This window comes from Prionailurus viverrinus, chromosome F2, assembly GCF_022837055.1.
Source record: "Prionailurus viverrinus isolate Anna chromosome F2, UM_Priviv_1.0, whole genome shotgun sequence".
NCBI classification, from domain to species: Eukaryota; Metazoa; Chordata; class Mammalia; order Carnivora; family Felidae; genus Prionailurus; species Prionailurus viverrinus.
In genome coordinates this window covers 72,287,855-72,302,948 of record NC_062578.1, presented here as the reverse complement: position 1 = coordinate 72,302,948, position 15,094 = coordinate 72,287,855, and the positions used below count along the sequence as shown (strand labels likewise).

Sequence of the window (15,094 nt, the reverse complement as noted above, 5' to 3'; positions counted from 1 at the left end):
TTTTCCTCCTTTCCTTTTTTTTTTTTTTTTTTTAAGTTTATTTAGTTTGAGTGGGGGGAGAAGGAGAGAGCATCTCAAGCAGCCTCCTCTCATCAGCACGGAGCCCAGTGCGGGGCTCGATTCCACAACTCTGAGATCATGGACTGAGCCACCTAGGCACACCCCTCATTTACTTTTTGTGGAAAGGGTAACATCATCTGTTTTTGATTGTTATATGAAAAAATTATGGTCTCTAGCAAAATGCCTGGTACAGAGTAGGTTTCGCAAATATTGATAACCCCTTTCCCTCCTTACTATAGTGCTGCTTTCTGAAGTTCTAAATACATTCTTACTCTCCTTAATATCTGCTTTGCTTCTTCTAAATGTATTCCTTCAAAATATCAAATGGATTAAGGGATTTAGTATGACGACAGGCTACTATCCAGGATGTAAGAAATGTTGATTTTTAGTATAACTGAAAATTCCACTTTTGATTTGGAACATGAAATATTTTCATAAAGAATGAAAAGTAATTTTACCTGTTTTTCAGTAAGGAAAGCATATGAATTAGGGATCTAAAGAAAAGGTAGGCCCAGGTAGAGAATCTATGCAGTACTGTTCTTGGAGCACTTTAGAATGTATAACACGAAAAAAGGTGTTTTATTGCAGAAAGAACACTTTGTAAAAATCAGTTATCACTTTAGTGTTGTTTTTTTTTTTTCCTTAAAATGTGTTTCATTGTTCTTTTTCTGGGAAGTTTTTTTTAACAGTTCTTTATTAGACTGATAACATTTTAAAGTGATCTTAGTATTTTGTCTTCTTTCTGAATGTTCTACCTTTTTAATGTTCAAATTTTATACTGTGAAACTTAAACTTTTAATAAATTTTAAGGTGCCTCTTAAAAGTCTCAAAAATGATTTCTGTAATCTTTAATTTCAGAGTGTCTTTATTGTTTATATTCAGAGCCCCAAGTTACATTTGTAACATAGTTAAGTTTTGCTTATTTGTAGGAATGACTTTAAATTAGGAAAGAAATTATGGTTAGCTTTCTATAGGAGTCCAGAATATTCTTTAGAATTCATTCAAGAATCTTTGGTTAAAAGTTTGAGGCAGTTACAAGTTAATTTGGATGGAAGAGGAGTTTATTGCATGATGGCAGGTAGCTCACAGAATTGGTGGTGGTGGAGAGATTAGAAATTAGATTAGAGGTTCAGAAAGTGAGCAGTAACCACAGGAGGGCAAGCAGCAGGAACATAGAGCCCAGATTATGTTGCAGTCACAGTCTGGTTAGGACAATGTGGCCCTGGTCTCTTGTTGCTGTTCCTCTGAATGATTTCTCAAGTATCTCTGGTCTTTGGATTGCGCTCTCCAGATGGGAAGTGGTGGGGGTACAGGGAGGGGCAGTATTTGTGGGCTGACCTTCCCTGACCTCCACGCTTGTGCTCCATTGACCCTCTCATCATATTTTCATTTGGAGGCCCTTTGCTTGGCAAATTTAACATGGCCCAAACTGAATGCCTAGTTTGGAGACATTTTAAGTTGTTGATTTGCTTTCTCTTCTTGTGTTTGTAGTGTTTTGAGAATAATACACTCAAATACACTGTTCTAAACATGTTAGCACCAAATAGTATGTGTGCATGTAAACAGTGATTTCAGGAAATGACAGTCCCTTCTTATTACATAGAAGACAACATGAGGCAATATACATACATACGTATGCCAAAATTTGGAAATACTGAATGTTTTCCACTTGATTATCTCTGCAAAACCTCTAAAAGTTAGGAAAGCCAGTTCCATTAAAGGATTACCAGCTCTTTTGAGAGAAATAGATAAGGTTAACCTGTGTGATGTGATGCTTTTGTAGTTGTGTGTCTTGATGTTTTATCTGTTGAACCCATTAGATAACCTGTGGCCATTAGTGGCCATTTCATTCTTAGGAGGAAAGCCTGTAAGATATGGAAGGCTGTTTTCAAAAAGTGAAGAGGGATGCCTGGGCGGCTCATTTGGTTAAGTGTCCAGCTCTTGTTTTTGGCTCAGGTTATGATCTCACGGTTGGTGAGTTTGAGCCCTGTGTCAGGCTTTGTGCTGACAGTGCAGAGCCTGCTTGGGATGCTCTCTCTCCCTCTCTCTCTGCCCCTCCCCTGTTCTCACTCACTCTCTCTTAAAAATAAATAGATAAACATTTAAAAAAAGCGGAGATAACTCCCCCCACCATTTCATCCCAGGAAGTGTAGGGTGTAGCATGTTGGACTGTGTCTTTTTAAGATGCGGCTTTAACACGTACATCTATAGTTTTCTATCAGTAAAGAGTTATAGTACATGTTCTTTTTTGAAAATGTTTTCCTGTCATCTGGTTTGTAAATTTAGGCTCGAGTAGTGAAAATCTGGAATTATCTAAACTTCAATAAAGAAATAAAAGAAGAGCAAACAGGTCAAGGTTCAGACATGCACAGCATACGGAATGGTACTTGTTGAAAAAATTGCTGTGTGTGTGTTTAGTCAAACTGGAAGGTCTTACCCATTGTTCTGTAGAAGTCTTGACATTGCATCAGTCTTGGTTTAGCAAAGCCTCTTTCTTAAGGATTTTAGTGTTCATCTATTAGGAGCCCCTTGTTAACAATCAGGTAGATAGTGCTTAAAAGGTCTCTTTCAGGAGGAGAGAATATTCCCTTTTCTAGATTAGTGGATATGCTCATACTTAAAAAATTTTTTTTACTTAATTTAAAGCTTACTGAATTTAAGGAATGTCTTTGAAAGTTGTTAGCGGTGGTGTTTGTTGTTGTTGTTGTTGTTGTTTTATTTTGTTTTTAAACATACCAGGCCAACTCAAACATCATTGCTTTCTCTGAGACTGTGCCCTAGGGATAAGTCCATTACTCCCCCATTTTCCCATTGCAGTTTATCCACAGAACTTCAGTTCTCTAGCATTTTACTTAGTTACACTGTATTGTAGTAAGTTTTTTGTATGTCTTCTCACAGACAATGAGCTTCTGGGGAGTAGGTTGTAGTTTATTCGGCATTTTATACTCTGCACGGCATACCGTATCTGACCTTTTGGTGGTCTTCTACTAATCTTCATTGAATCGCCATTAGGAAGCAATTCACATAAGATTGTGGCAAAGCATTTTTAATAGTCTTTTAAAAATCTATTATTTGATGGTTACCAAGACAGATAGCTGTGCAGTAATATCCCATATCAGATGCACAGTATCTCCCCCGGAGATACTAGATCTCCAGATACCAGTTATCTGTTTGCTGCAGTTACTTTGTCAGCTTGGAAAAACCATTATCTATAAAACCATGGTGGACACATTAGTCTATTTTATTTAAAGTCTCATTATTGCTTTAATTTTAATAGGACAAGTTGCACATTTTTCTAAATTTTTGTCAGTTGCATAGCACCTGTATATAAACCATTCTTTATCAGTCACTTTCCCAAACAAATCCTTTTAGCAGGGTGGCCAATCTTGTGGGACTATAACTCTAAACTAGTCGTGTTTACACCAGGCCCCTTACATCTCTTATCATGTTGTTTGCTAAATCACTCATCCATTCATTCAGCATATACGCACAGGAGATTCCAGTGTTTCCAACATTGTGCTCAGTGCAGGGTATATGATAGCAACGAGTGGGCTGTGATAACTGCTTTCAGTCCTGGGAAAGAGCCATTTTGATGAATACAACGATGTGTTATGGGTCCCATTTGAACTTAACCCACACTTGGGATATACTCTTCTCTCAACTCACACTGTCCTCTTCTCTAAATTTCTATTATAATTGTAGACTGTAATGATAATATAATGTGGACGGAACTAGTATGGTCTTGGTACTTTTTATACATGCAAGTATTGTTTCCATAGGAAGTCATTAACCTTTTTCAGGATAAAGATTGTCTTATTACTTTGTATCATAAGCACTGCTGGAAATATAATAAAAATTTTAATAATGTGGGATTAACACAGGAACTCATACTCTGGTGTTCTTAAACTGGGCCCTTAGAACTACAGGGATGGTGGGGCGCCTGGATGGCTCAGTTGGTTAAGTGTCTGACTCTCGATCACAGCTCAGGTCTTTATCTCAGGGTCGTGAGGGAAAGCTCCACGCTGGGTGTGGAGCCTACTTTAAAAAAATTAAAAAATTAAAAAGAACTGCAAGGTTCGTAGTAACAGCACCTATGCAGAAGGAGTACGGTTGGCCTGATGTGACCAGGTAAGACCTGGCAAAAGAGGCAGACAGTGTTAAGAGGTGCCCCTCATTCTCTGTGTCTCTCAGTCTTAGGGGTAAGTTTGTTTGATTTTTTAAAAAGTTTTTTATTTAATCTCTACACCCAACATGGGGCTCAAGCTCACGACCCCGAGGTCAAGAGTTGTGTGCTCCAAGAGTTGTGTGAACCAGCCAGGCACTCGTTTAGGGGTGGGTATTTGCTTCCTTTCTGCAGATGAAGAAATTCAAGCTTTGAGAGACTTAAGATTCTTGCTCCAAGTTTAAACACTTATGGACTCTTTCTGTCAAAGTACATTATATATGGATGCATATTTTTACTTGGAAGATGCTTAAATATTTGTTTTGGTTTTCCAACTCTCTGGAATTAGGAGAGCAGGGTATGACAGCCAGGCACAGAGTTTTTCTCCCTGAGGCTTAGAGGCCAGATGTGGATCAGGTCTGTAATGCTGGCCTGCTTGATGTCATGCTGCAGTAGCCTGAACTACAAAGTGCCCTGGCTTATATTATTTGTGCACAACAAAAGTTGTCTTTAAACCAGCCAGATTTTGCAAATTACTTCTGTAATTTTTAATGACGTATTAATAATTAAGAAATTTTAAGAGTGGGATGGGAGTATTTGATTTTATTAGTGGTTTCTAGTTTTCTTGTGTATATATTGGTTGGAATAGGCTTTTTACAAGTATTACATAGGTGATTCAAAATACAACTACAGTATCTGTATTTTGAAACATGTGGTATGCAGTTTAGATGCAGCATGAGGACATGTTGCGCTTACAACATGCTGCGAGAGCGTTATCTCTGTTTTGGCACTTTAAGTTATTGCCGTTAAGCACTAGCTTATGTTATATATTTCCCCAGTAGAAAAAAATGGCAACTTAAGGTATGAACTTAGCTTTGGGACTTTGGGTCTCCCAACTTTGAACTTGTCTGTGTTTCTGTTGCTATCAGGTTTGTAGTTCAGAGGTATTCTGCGAAGTGCCATGACTGTAGAAAAGCACATGACTGGATGCACATTGTATTCTTTGCTCCCGTGTGTGTGTGTGTGTGTGTGTGTGTGTGTGTGTGTGTGTGTGTATTTTGTGTTGCATGTAATTAAAAGGGAGCAATTGCCTACTTCTTTTTTGTTGTATAGCTGGATAATAGGAGTGAACATTCTTTTTATGTCTTGACCACATTGTCATACTTCTGAGTTTGGATTTGCTTCCAACGTTTATCCATTGTATTCTCCATGTCTTGAAATATATCCAAGAATTCCTGTTTTTTTTTTTTTTTTTTTTTAAAGTAATCTCTATGCCCAACATGGGGCTTGAAATCACAACCCCAAGATCAAGAGTTGCATGCTCTGCTGACTGAGCCAGCCAGGTGCTCCCCCCTCAAATTCCTTTAATATAATTTTCTTCTCTGATGTTACTTCTTCTGGGGCATCTGCTTCCTTTTCATCATAACCACTTTCTTCATTCACGTTGGTAAGTTCACCTTCACAGAGTTCCTCTTACTGGCATGTCTAGTTTCTCTGATGGCAGCACTGTCCGCTTTCTTGCAACCAGCTCGCTCTTTGGCAGCTTCATTTATGTTCCCTTAGAGTTGGACTTCAGTGTTACCACTTCTGTGTTTTTGCTGCCCTTTTATCTTTGTTGGCAAATTCCCTCATTTGATTATTCATTTTGTAAAATGCGACGTGGATTTGTCAGCGGGAGACAAGGAGGCAACACCGCTACAAGTGTTGCAGTCTGTGCATGATCTGAGTAATAGATGTTCAGTGAACAGTCACTGGTATTTATAAGAAATGATGTGGTTGGTCACTAATAATGATGTAAAAGATGGGAGAAAAGGATAAAACTATAAAGCATTCTGTATTTATAGGATCTTCATTTTCCATTACATTTTAAAGAGAGTAGATATTTAAAAAAATTTTTTTTAACGTTTATTTTTGAGACAGAGAGAGACAGAGCATGAATGGGGGAGGGTCAGAGAGAAGGGGAGACACAGAATCTGAAACAGGCTCCAGGCTCTCAGCTGTCAGCACAGAGCCAGATGCGGGGCTCGAACTCATGGACTGCGAGGCCATGACCTGAGCCAAAGTCTGACGCCCAACCGACTGAGCCACCCAGGCGCCCCTAGAGAGTAGATATTTTAAAAATAGCATATGGGTATGGTTTATATGATGATGATGATGATAATTACAACGGCATGTTTTAAGTGCTAAACATACAGTAGTAATCATGGCGTAAGAAGACATAGAAGCCTGAGATTTGTATTTGGGTATTTGAGCTCTGGCGTGTCTCAGACAGGGATGCGCTCAAGTGTACTGCCCTTGAGATAGAACGTCAAAATGGATGGCTGTATGTTCTTGTAATTTGATGTTGAATAAGAGAAGTAGTGACCATGTTCAGTAAAACTGGCATTTCTGTTAATCTTTTTACGGTCTTTGACATTACTTTTCCTTTTTGCAAATAAGGGAAACTGACGCTTAGATGACTTAATGGAAATAAATGGAAATCTGAATCTACAAATAACAAAACAGATGCTCAGAGAACCTAATAATTAAGTGGAAACTCAACCCAGGTTTATCTTATTTTGGAACCAGTGCTCTAAACCATTTTGTTATATTTCCTTTTTATTATTGGGAATATAAAGTTTTTTATACATGTGTTTACTGTTTTCTCGCTCTTATGAATTATCATGTTAATCATTTCCTCTCTTGATGTGATTTTTAATACATTTATATGAACATTAAACATTAAATTATTTTGAATTTCCTTAATTTATAATTTTTGTATGATTTGACTCTGTCTTTCCAAATTCTCATCCAAAGATAAGCAAGGCATTATTTTTGAGGATTTTTTTTTGAGATTTAGTTTTGAGAAATTAAACTCTAACCCATCTAGAATGAATAGACTTAGAAGGTTGTATCTCAGTTTTTCATGGGATTGTTTCAGTACCATTTATTAAATAAAGTTTTCTTCATTGCCCTATGATGGTTACTTTATACATTCCTCATATGGAATATTCTCTTTGAACCTTCTACCTTCTTTTCCTGCTTGTCCAAATCCTGTTCATTTTTTAAAATCTGTCTTAGCTACTAGGGCTTCATAAAACCTTTCCTGATACCTGATTGCCATGCTTTACCCTTAGCTGAAATATCTTCTTTTAGTTGCCACAGCTCTGTATGTAGATATTTTTCATGAAACCTCATTTTTACCTGGAAAGTTTCAATTGCTACAGTAAGAGTGGACAGACGCTTCTCAACGTTTTATTTTTATTTTTGGGACAGAGAGAGACAGAGCATGAACGGGGGAGGGGCAGAGAGAGGGAGACACAGAATCGGAAACAGGCTCCAGGCTCCGAGCCATCAGCCCAGAGCCTGACGCGGGGCTCGAACTCCCGGACCGCGAGATCGTGACCTGGCTGAAGCCGGACGCTTAACCGACTGCGCCACCCAGGCGCCCCATGGACAGACGCTTCTAGAGAGTGCAGTACATCTTTTTCATCATAGCATTTCCTTGGGTATTTATTTTGGGACTATATACAAATAGATTTTCCAGTAAATATTTGGAGTGGTTTTTTACATTTATATACAATTGGACCGTTGTGATTTCTCTGTTCTCTTCCTCTGACTATATATCTGTGTGAGTTCCACACAATTTTAATTAATGTGTAAGACTGGTTTTTTTCTTGTTTTTTTTATTTTTTTTTTAAATTTTTTTTTTTTTTCAACGTTTATTTATTTTTGGGACAGAGAGAGACAGAGCATGAACGGGGGAGGGGCAGAGAGAGAGGGAGACACAGTATCGGAAACAGGCTCCAGGCTCTGAGCCATCAGCCAAGAGCCCGACGCGGGGCTCGAACTCACGGACCACGAGATCGTGACCTGGCTGAAGTCGGACGCTTAACCGACTGCGCCACCCAGGCGCCCCTTCTTGTTTTTTTTAAAAAAAAAATTTATAAGCTTGCATGTTTCTTTTTTTCTTAAATGGATTTGGGATAACCTTTTCAGTTTCTTAAAACTTAGGTATTTGCCGGAATTCTCTACTAATGCATTTTCATAATATTGTCTGATCTGGAAATGTGGTCGATAGTCCCTTTAAATCAGTTTCTATTTTTTTTTTTTTCTAAGATGGTTTTAAGATCGCTTTGCGTTATGTCAAGGGGAGCTTAAACAAATTAAATTGAATTCAATTTTATCATATACCCAAACGAAGGAGGAACAGTGCAGGTTGCATAACCAGTTAGACTTAAGTATCATCATTTGAAATGCTGCAAAGCTGTAAATGTGGTTGACAGAATGCTCTGAAGTCATAGCTTTTATGTTTTGCTGGAGGCAAAGGAATTTTAACACTTAGTTGAAGAACGTCTATGTTTGCGGATTTTAGATGCCTGGATTATCTCATTTACATAGCATCAAATATTCATTATTTATGAGGTGACATTTGATTTCTAAGGGTAAAAACAATTACAAGTGTTTTCTTATTTCTTGATTTATTAAGAGACAGGATGAATAGATTTTTTCCTAGTGGTTTTATGCAAGGGGCACTGGTTTTTCTGCTCTGGTTTATGAAATGGCCAGCCAAGCCACTTGTTTTGTTTATTTCTGGGTGGGTTTGGTCTGCCTTAGGGAAGTAAGTTTGTTTTTGGCAGAAAAAGCAAAAATGTGTTTATTCATTCCATTTGTAGTAACATTGATCCGAGAGGAGCTTTTGAGGAAAACCAGAATGGTTCGGCTTTGAACATAAATAGCTCCCATTCATCTCTTAACTGATAGGAAAAAATAAAAGATTAGGATTAATAATGTATAAATTACAGACAAGTCCTAGAGCACAAGTTGCAAACTGATGGTTCATCAACCAGATGGAGCCCTCAGACTGTTTCTTCAGGCCTACTGATGATTTCTAAAGCTTAATTGGGTGATACCATCTAAGACTTGTTTTATGTGAATATCCAGCACCAGATCACCTGCATTTTTAGCATGGCATGTTAATAGCCATGGCACCCCTGAGATTAAGTATAGACATTTGTTTGCTTCTGATGTTCCTGTAGCCAACTCCAAACTCATTTAACTTTGCAGCCCTTGTTCTGGAGGCTCTTGGATTGAGAAGTAATAGCAGGTAGACTTAAGGCTGCTCATGCAGCAGAACCCTCAACTTTGAGTTAATAGGAGCTGGAATAGTAGGTGTGAAGATTTTAAGTAATGAGAGGGTTAGTGGCATGTGGGATGTGTGAGAGAAAGAAGTTGCAGAGGAAGCCAGGGTTTTTGCCTGAGCAACTGGAAGGATAGAGAAGCCATCAACTGAGTTGAGGGAGACAAAGTGGATGAGGTCTGGGGAGGGAAGCTGAGTAGTTTAGTGTCGATATGTTAAAGTTGGAGGTATCTGTTAAAACATCCTAGTGGAGATTTGAGTAGGCAGTCAGTGGCTATGAGAGTGTGGAGTTGGAGAGAAATGTCTATACTGGATAAGTAAATTTGATATATGTAGTTGATACATAAAGCCATGAAGGAATGAAATCACAAAGGGAGTGGAGAACCCAGAACTGAGTCCTGGGCATGTCAGCATTGGGGGGTTTGAGAGAAGTTCAGCAACAGAGATTAAGAAAGCATCCATTGAGGTAGAATGAAAAGGAAAGGAGTATGGTGTCCCAAAAGACAAGTGTCCTGGTTTCATCCTAAAAGCAGAACCTGAGACAGGGACTTTTTAGGCAGATAATCTATTTGGGGACCTGTTAACAGGAAACAAGTTGGAGAAAGGGGGCAAGTGAAACAGAGGGGAAGGAAGGTCAGTGCAAGGGCACATTATTAACTGGTCACATCTGTGAGCCACTGGGACTTGAGCCTGAGGAAGTCCTTTGAGAAGACACGAAGAATATGCCTCTGCGTGCCAAGAAGGGGGGTGTTTACTACCAGATCCCATTCCCCAGTGGTCAGGGGTTGCCCATAGTGTGTTGGTGTTAACATCTTCACACTTCGTTTGCATGTCTCAGGATGGCTGAAAAGTTGCTGTAAGTCTGTCTGTCTAATAGCAGAGCCTGTGAGCAGAAAGTGAGCCCAGTGGTACAGTTAAGGGGAGGTGCCTCGGAGTGAATATGTGAGGTAGCGCACAAGAGGTGTCCCATACAGCCATGTATCCTCCATTAAGCACTCGGCATTTAGTCCAGTCTCCTGCAGAGTTTTCAAGATGGTGGCTGGCCACAACTTCTACATTAGACTTACAACAGGAGGGTTAGTGAATAATGTTCATTTTTGCAGTTCTCTACCACTCAATCTAGATTTGCCTTATCTTCAGCCAGTACTTCAACAGGTGGAAGCATTGTCCTGGTCCAGTGACTCAGACCTTCTTCTCCAAGGGATCAATGCCTGTAGTTGCCTTAACCTTGTTGGGCTATAATTGTTGCAGCTGCTCATTTACAGTTATTACTGAGCACGGCAGCCCCAGTCGAACCCCCTAGGTTCTGGATAGATTCCCTCCTGTCCCCATGGTGTGGCAGCAGCCATAAGTTCTCATGTTGTTAGGGTCACTTTACAGGACTTCCCACTATGGTAACTCTTTCCTTAGCATGCTGGTCCAGTAAGGAATCTAAGATAATCAGGTGATAGTTGCCCGAGAATTCTTCCTGTGTCTTCTGGCAGAAACTTCTTTTCAAGTCTCCTACTATCTGAATTTCTTAATCCAGTGGAGCTGAAGATTGCCAATTGTACTTCCATCTGCTGGTTCCAGGACTTCTTTTTTTTTTTTTTTTTTTTTTAAATCTGTCACAGATACAGTACCACATTTCAGCCTTTAGTAGACAGTGTGTCAGATCATTTACCATCTTGGAAGGCAGTGTCCCAACCCCTCTAAATTTTACTAACCACATAGAAATTGTATGTTTGTTAAGTCCAGAACTCTGGTCATAGAATAAACAATTGGGGAAATAAGTGTTTACATTAAGGTGAGTAGTTACATTAGTCAAATGTGTCCCCCTACTCTGTGCGAACTAAGCTAGTTTGCTGTAGCGGTTATAGTTGCTCTCAGTTGTAAAGTTAGAATAAGATCATTCTGAAGATTTGATTTTACCGAAAAATGTTTTAGGAGTTGAAATCGTAAAGTCATTCCTACAGAGGACTTCATGGTTCACTTGAGTTTTGCCTGATGTGCTTCTGTCAAGTAATAGGTTATGGTCATGGAATTATAAGGATCTTAGTACCTTTGGTAAAACTAATTTTTTTAATACATTGAAAGGAAGTGAACTTAAATTATGATAATAGTGTAGAAGTAGATCTCTTTGATCATTTTAGGCCCCTGTTGTAAGAATAAAGACAAATTACTAATTTTCTTCCGTTGCTGTCTCCTGCTTCATAAGCTATGATGAGCACTGTGTACTTCTCTTGACACAGATATTTCGTCCTTGAGTGTCTTGAGGGTGGCAGTTAGGGTGTCTCATCCAAACCTGTTGGTGTTTCCCAGGGCTTCACATAATGCCTCACTCTTAGTAGGTTCTCTGCAAACAGTTGTTGATTTAATTCAAGGAGATGCCTGTACATACATATACATACACACACATATGTGTATAGCATATTCATGTGATACGTGATGGCATTCATAAACCTTATTAAAGTTAGTTTTTTAAAATTAAACATGTTTTAAACTATAATAATGTTTTAGACTTTCTTTCTTTTTTCTTTCTTTAAACAGATAGAAGGAGAAGAACAGAATCACCAGCACTGGCTGAAGGTAAATATGTCTTTGGGGGAAATGATAAATTCAGATACAAATGAAAGGTTATGATCTATGTAGAAAATTCCTTTGGCTAAACATAATTTAAGGAAGATGTTCTATATAATATTGAACTGCTAAAAATATCTTTAGGAAATACCCTATATTGTTTAGTTTCTTGGAACAGGAAGTAGGGAAAAGTAATTAGAACTTTTTTTTTTTACAGCTTTCTTTCAGTAGAAGAGGTATGTGTTTTTCTTTGAATTCCCTTTTAAGCCATTTTAGCTATCACCAGTATTGTTAATCAGGAAAGGTCTAACACATAATTCTGGTGGTTTATGTATATGTTAGAAAGGAAGAAGAAGTTTTTACACACTTTCTTAAATAAGAATTCTCCCTATTATTGGTTTTGGTCCTTTTGAAAAAGTCTTTGAAGTAAAGAACACATCAACAACAACAAAAAGTTACTGATACAGGGTTCTGAGTACTTAAACATTTTTAATCCTGTAATTGTTTTGATTATTACAAGTTAATAGGTATTTGAAAATGTCATTTTCTGTAGACATACTTTGTGTTATCAAGTGAAAATGATCAGCTTAAAATCTCTGTGCTCTTCCTAGTCATAAACAGAGATATTTACATTTCAAAACTTGCCTGTCATTTTACTAGAACTGATAAGACAGTTATCGTGATGATCTTTTGGAATTGTAATTACCTCACCTACTCTGTATGTTACAGTGCAGGAGTTCTCAACCATTTTTTGTGCCATGGACCTCTGGTAATCTGGTGAAGCTTGTGAATCCCTTCCCAGAACAATGATTCTACAAATGATTCATGATTTTATGAAGTAAAATATATATGATGAAAAAAGAAATTAGTTATATTGAAGTACAGCTAACAAGTACTAAAAATGCAAATTTTTGATAGAGTAATATATATGCTTCTCACATTAGAGAGTGAGTTTAGCAATAATTCTGTGAAATACTGTAGTTACAGTGATGAGTTTGCAGTAATTATAGTATAATATGAAAGTACCTGTGATTTCTGTTGGTGACAAGTTCATAGGTATTTCTAACACTACTATACTTTGTTGCCTATAATCTTGATTGAAGGACTTGCAGAACTTCATATAGAGGTTAGTGAAAAGGTTCCCATCCAGACTCACAGGTCACTGAATTCTTTCTCTGGATCCCAGATTAAGAGCTCTTGTTAACAAAAAGTCAGCTAGACCTTTCTTTGTCCATCATATTTGAATACATGTAGTTTTTTATGTTCTATCTAAGTAATCTTTTATTTATTTATTATTATTATTTTTTTACATTTATTTTTGAGAGACAGAGACAGAGCGTGAACAGGGGAGGGGCAGAGAGAGAGGGAGACACAGAATCCGAAGCAGGCTCCAGGCTCTGAGCTGTCAGCACAGAGCCCAACGTGGGGCTCGAACCCACGAACTGTGAGATTGTGACCTGAGCCGAAGTCGGGCGCTTAACTGAGCCACCCAGGCGCCCCTCTAAATAATCTTTAAGAAGTAGAGTTACACCATCTTGCGAAATATCCTAATGGTGTAGCCTAGAAGTTCTTGGAATAGTTTTGAAGAAACTTCTGTTTGCTGGTAAATAATCACAGAAACAGCATGTTCTGTGGAAAAGATAGTTGAAGATAAGTGGTAAGCCTTGGAGAGTGCCCACCTTCAGAGAATGCACATTCTGATTCAAGGAACATGAAATTAACACGTAGAAAATAAAATAATCGAGTTTGAGATGCCGAAAGTTTAACGAGAGAAACGTCCGTAATTAAATTCCACAGGAAGGATGCAAATAGTGAGGTCTGATGCGTGTGTTACGGAATCACAAAAAAAGGTCAAGACTTGTGAAAAGTCACCAAGTGTTTTACAGTTATCTCAGCAGTATGAACTGGACAGTGTTCAGGTGCCAGCCTAAGCTAGAAGAGCCCAGAATGGTGTCACTGAATTTGACAAATGGTTGTTCAGCACCTTGCAGCTGACTACAGATGGAGGGAATGGCAGATCTTTTGAAGCTTGGCTGAGAGCGGAAATGGCGCCATTACTTGTCTCGAAGGCGACATGTTGGGGCATCTGACTATGGGGTATTTTTTGGTAGATTTGTTCTGTCAGTGTGATCTGCTGATGCCGTATTTTAAATACGTCCCTAAAGCCTGCACTGTCCAGGTCATTGGATTAAGCCCCACTTTTTAAGAACTGATTTGCCGCTTTTGCCAAGTCACCAAGTTTCTATAGTCCTCAGTTTCTTTCTATAAAAGTAGAGAACTGAGCTACATGATTTCAAGTCCTGTCACGAGCCCTATATTCGGGGCTGATTTTCTACCTTTTCTCATACCGCTCACTTCCTTCCTCTTTTTCCCTACCAGCAATGTTCGAAATATGGTAAAAATACTCAGAATTGTTAACTGATTTGAGCTTTGATTTATATAAATATTGCCTTAGTAAAAACTGTGCGAAACCTTAAACCTGTAATTATTAGGTAACATACTTAGTTCAAAAACATTTTTTTAATTTTTTTTTAATGTTTTATTTATTTTTGAGACAGAGAGAGACAGAGCATGAGCAGGGGAGGGGCAGAGAGAGAGGGGGACACAGAATCCGAAGCAGGCTCCAGGCTCTGAGCCGTCAGCACAGAGCCCGAGTCAGGGCTCGAACTCACGGACCGTGAGATCATGACCTGAGCCGAAGTTGGACGCTTAACCGACTGAGCCACCCAGGTGCCCCTCAAAAACATTTTTATGATGTATACATTCTGCATTTTGGTCTGCTGGATTCTTTTTCGTATTATAGGAGATATGTATTGTAGGAGATATAAATGTAGAAAGATTATTCAAGTACATATCTTTAAGATGATATGATTACCAAAAAGAAAATTTGTATTTTGTTTTTGTATTCTGTTTGATTATGATGAGCCTGGAGGAGTTATATTTAAGCAAATTGAAGTTTTGGAACAAGGGAAACATTTGTGCCCTCCTGTAGTTTCACTGTACTAAATTCCTTTAGCATGCCAGGCTCAAACAGAAAGACCTGACAAATGGTAGGGAAATATGTAAGGACATTTCTTAGCATCTGTCATCTTTCTCTAGTCATCATAGTTTTTTCTTAAAATTTTTTTTCTGTGAGAATTTTATTCCTGACTTAGAAATGTTAGTACTAGTATTGAATTAATTTCTTTCTGGAA

The 15,094-nt window shown here is 38.3% G+C and overlaps 1 protein-coding gene across 5 annotated transcripts in view; it reads left to right on the top strand.

Annotated features, from left to right (window-relative positions):
* CYRIB (CYFIP related Rac1 interactor B) overlaps positions 1–15,094 on the top strand; it is a 148,258-nt gene that overhangs the window by 82,899 nt on the left and 50,265 nt on the right. For 3 of the 5 annotated variants that reach the window (XM_047841787.1, XM_047841790.1, XM_047841788.1), the window contains one exon: positions 11,871–11,909. The gene's annotated coding sequence lies outside the window, so the exon portion shown is untranslated. Of the gene's footprint in view, positions 1–11,870; positions 11,910–12,117; positions 12,137–15,094 lie in introns of all 5 variants that reach the window. The other 2 variants (XM_047841789.1, XM_047841791.1) reach the window with 1 other exon arrangement.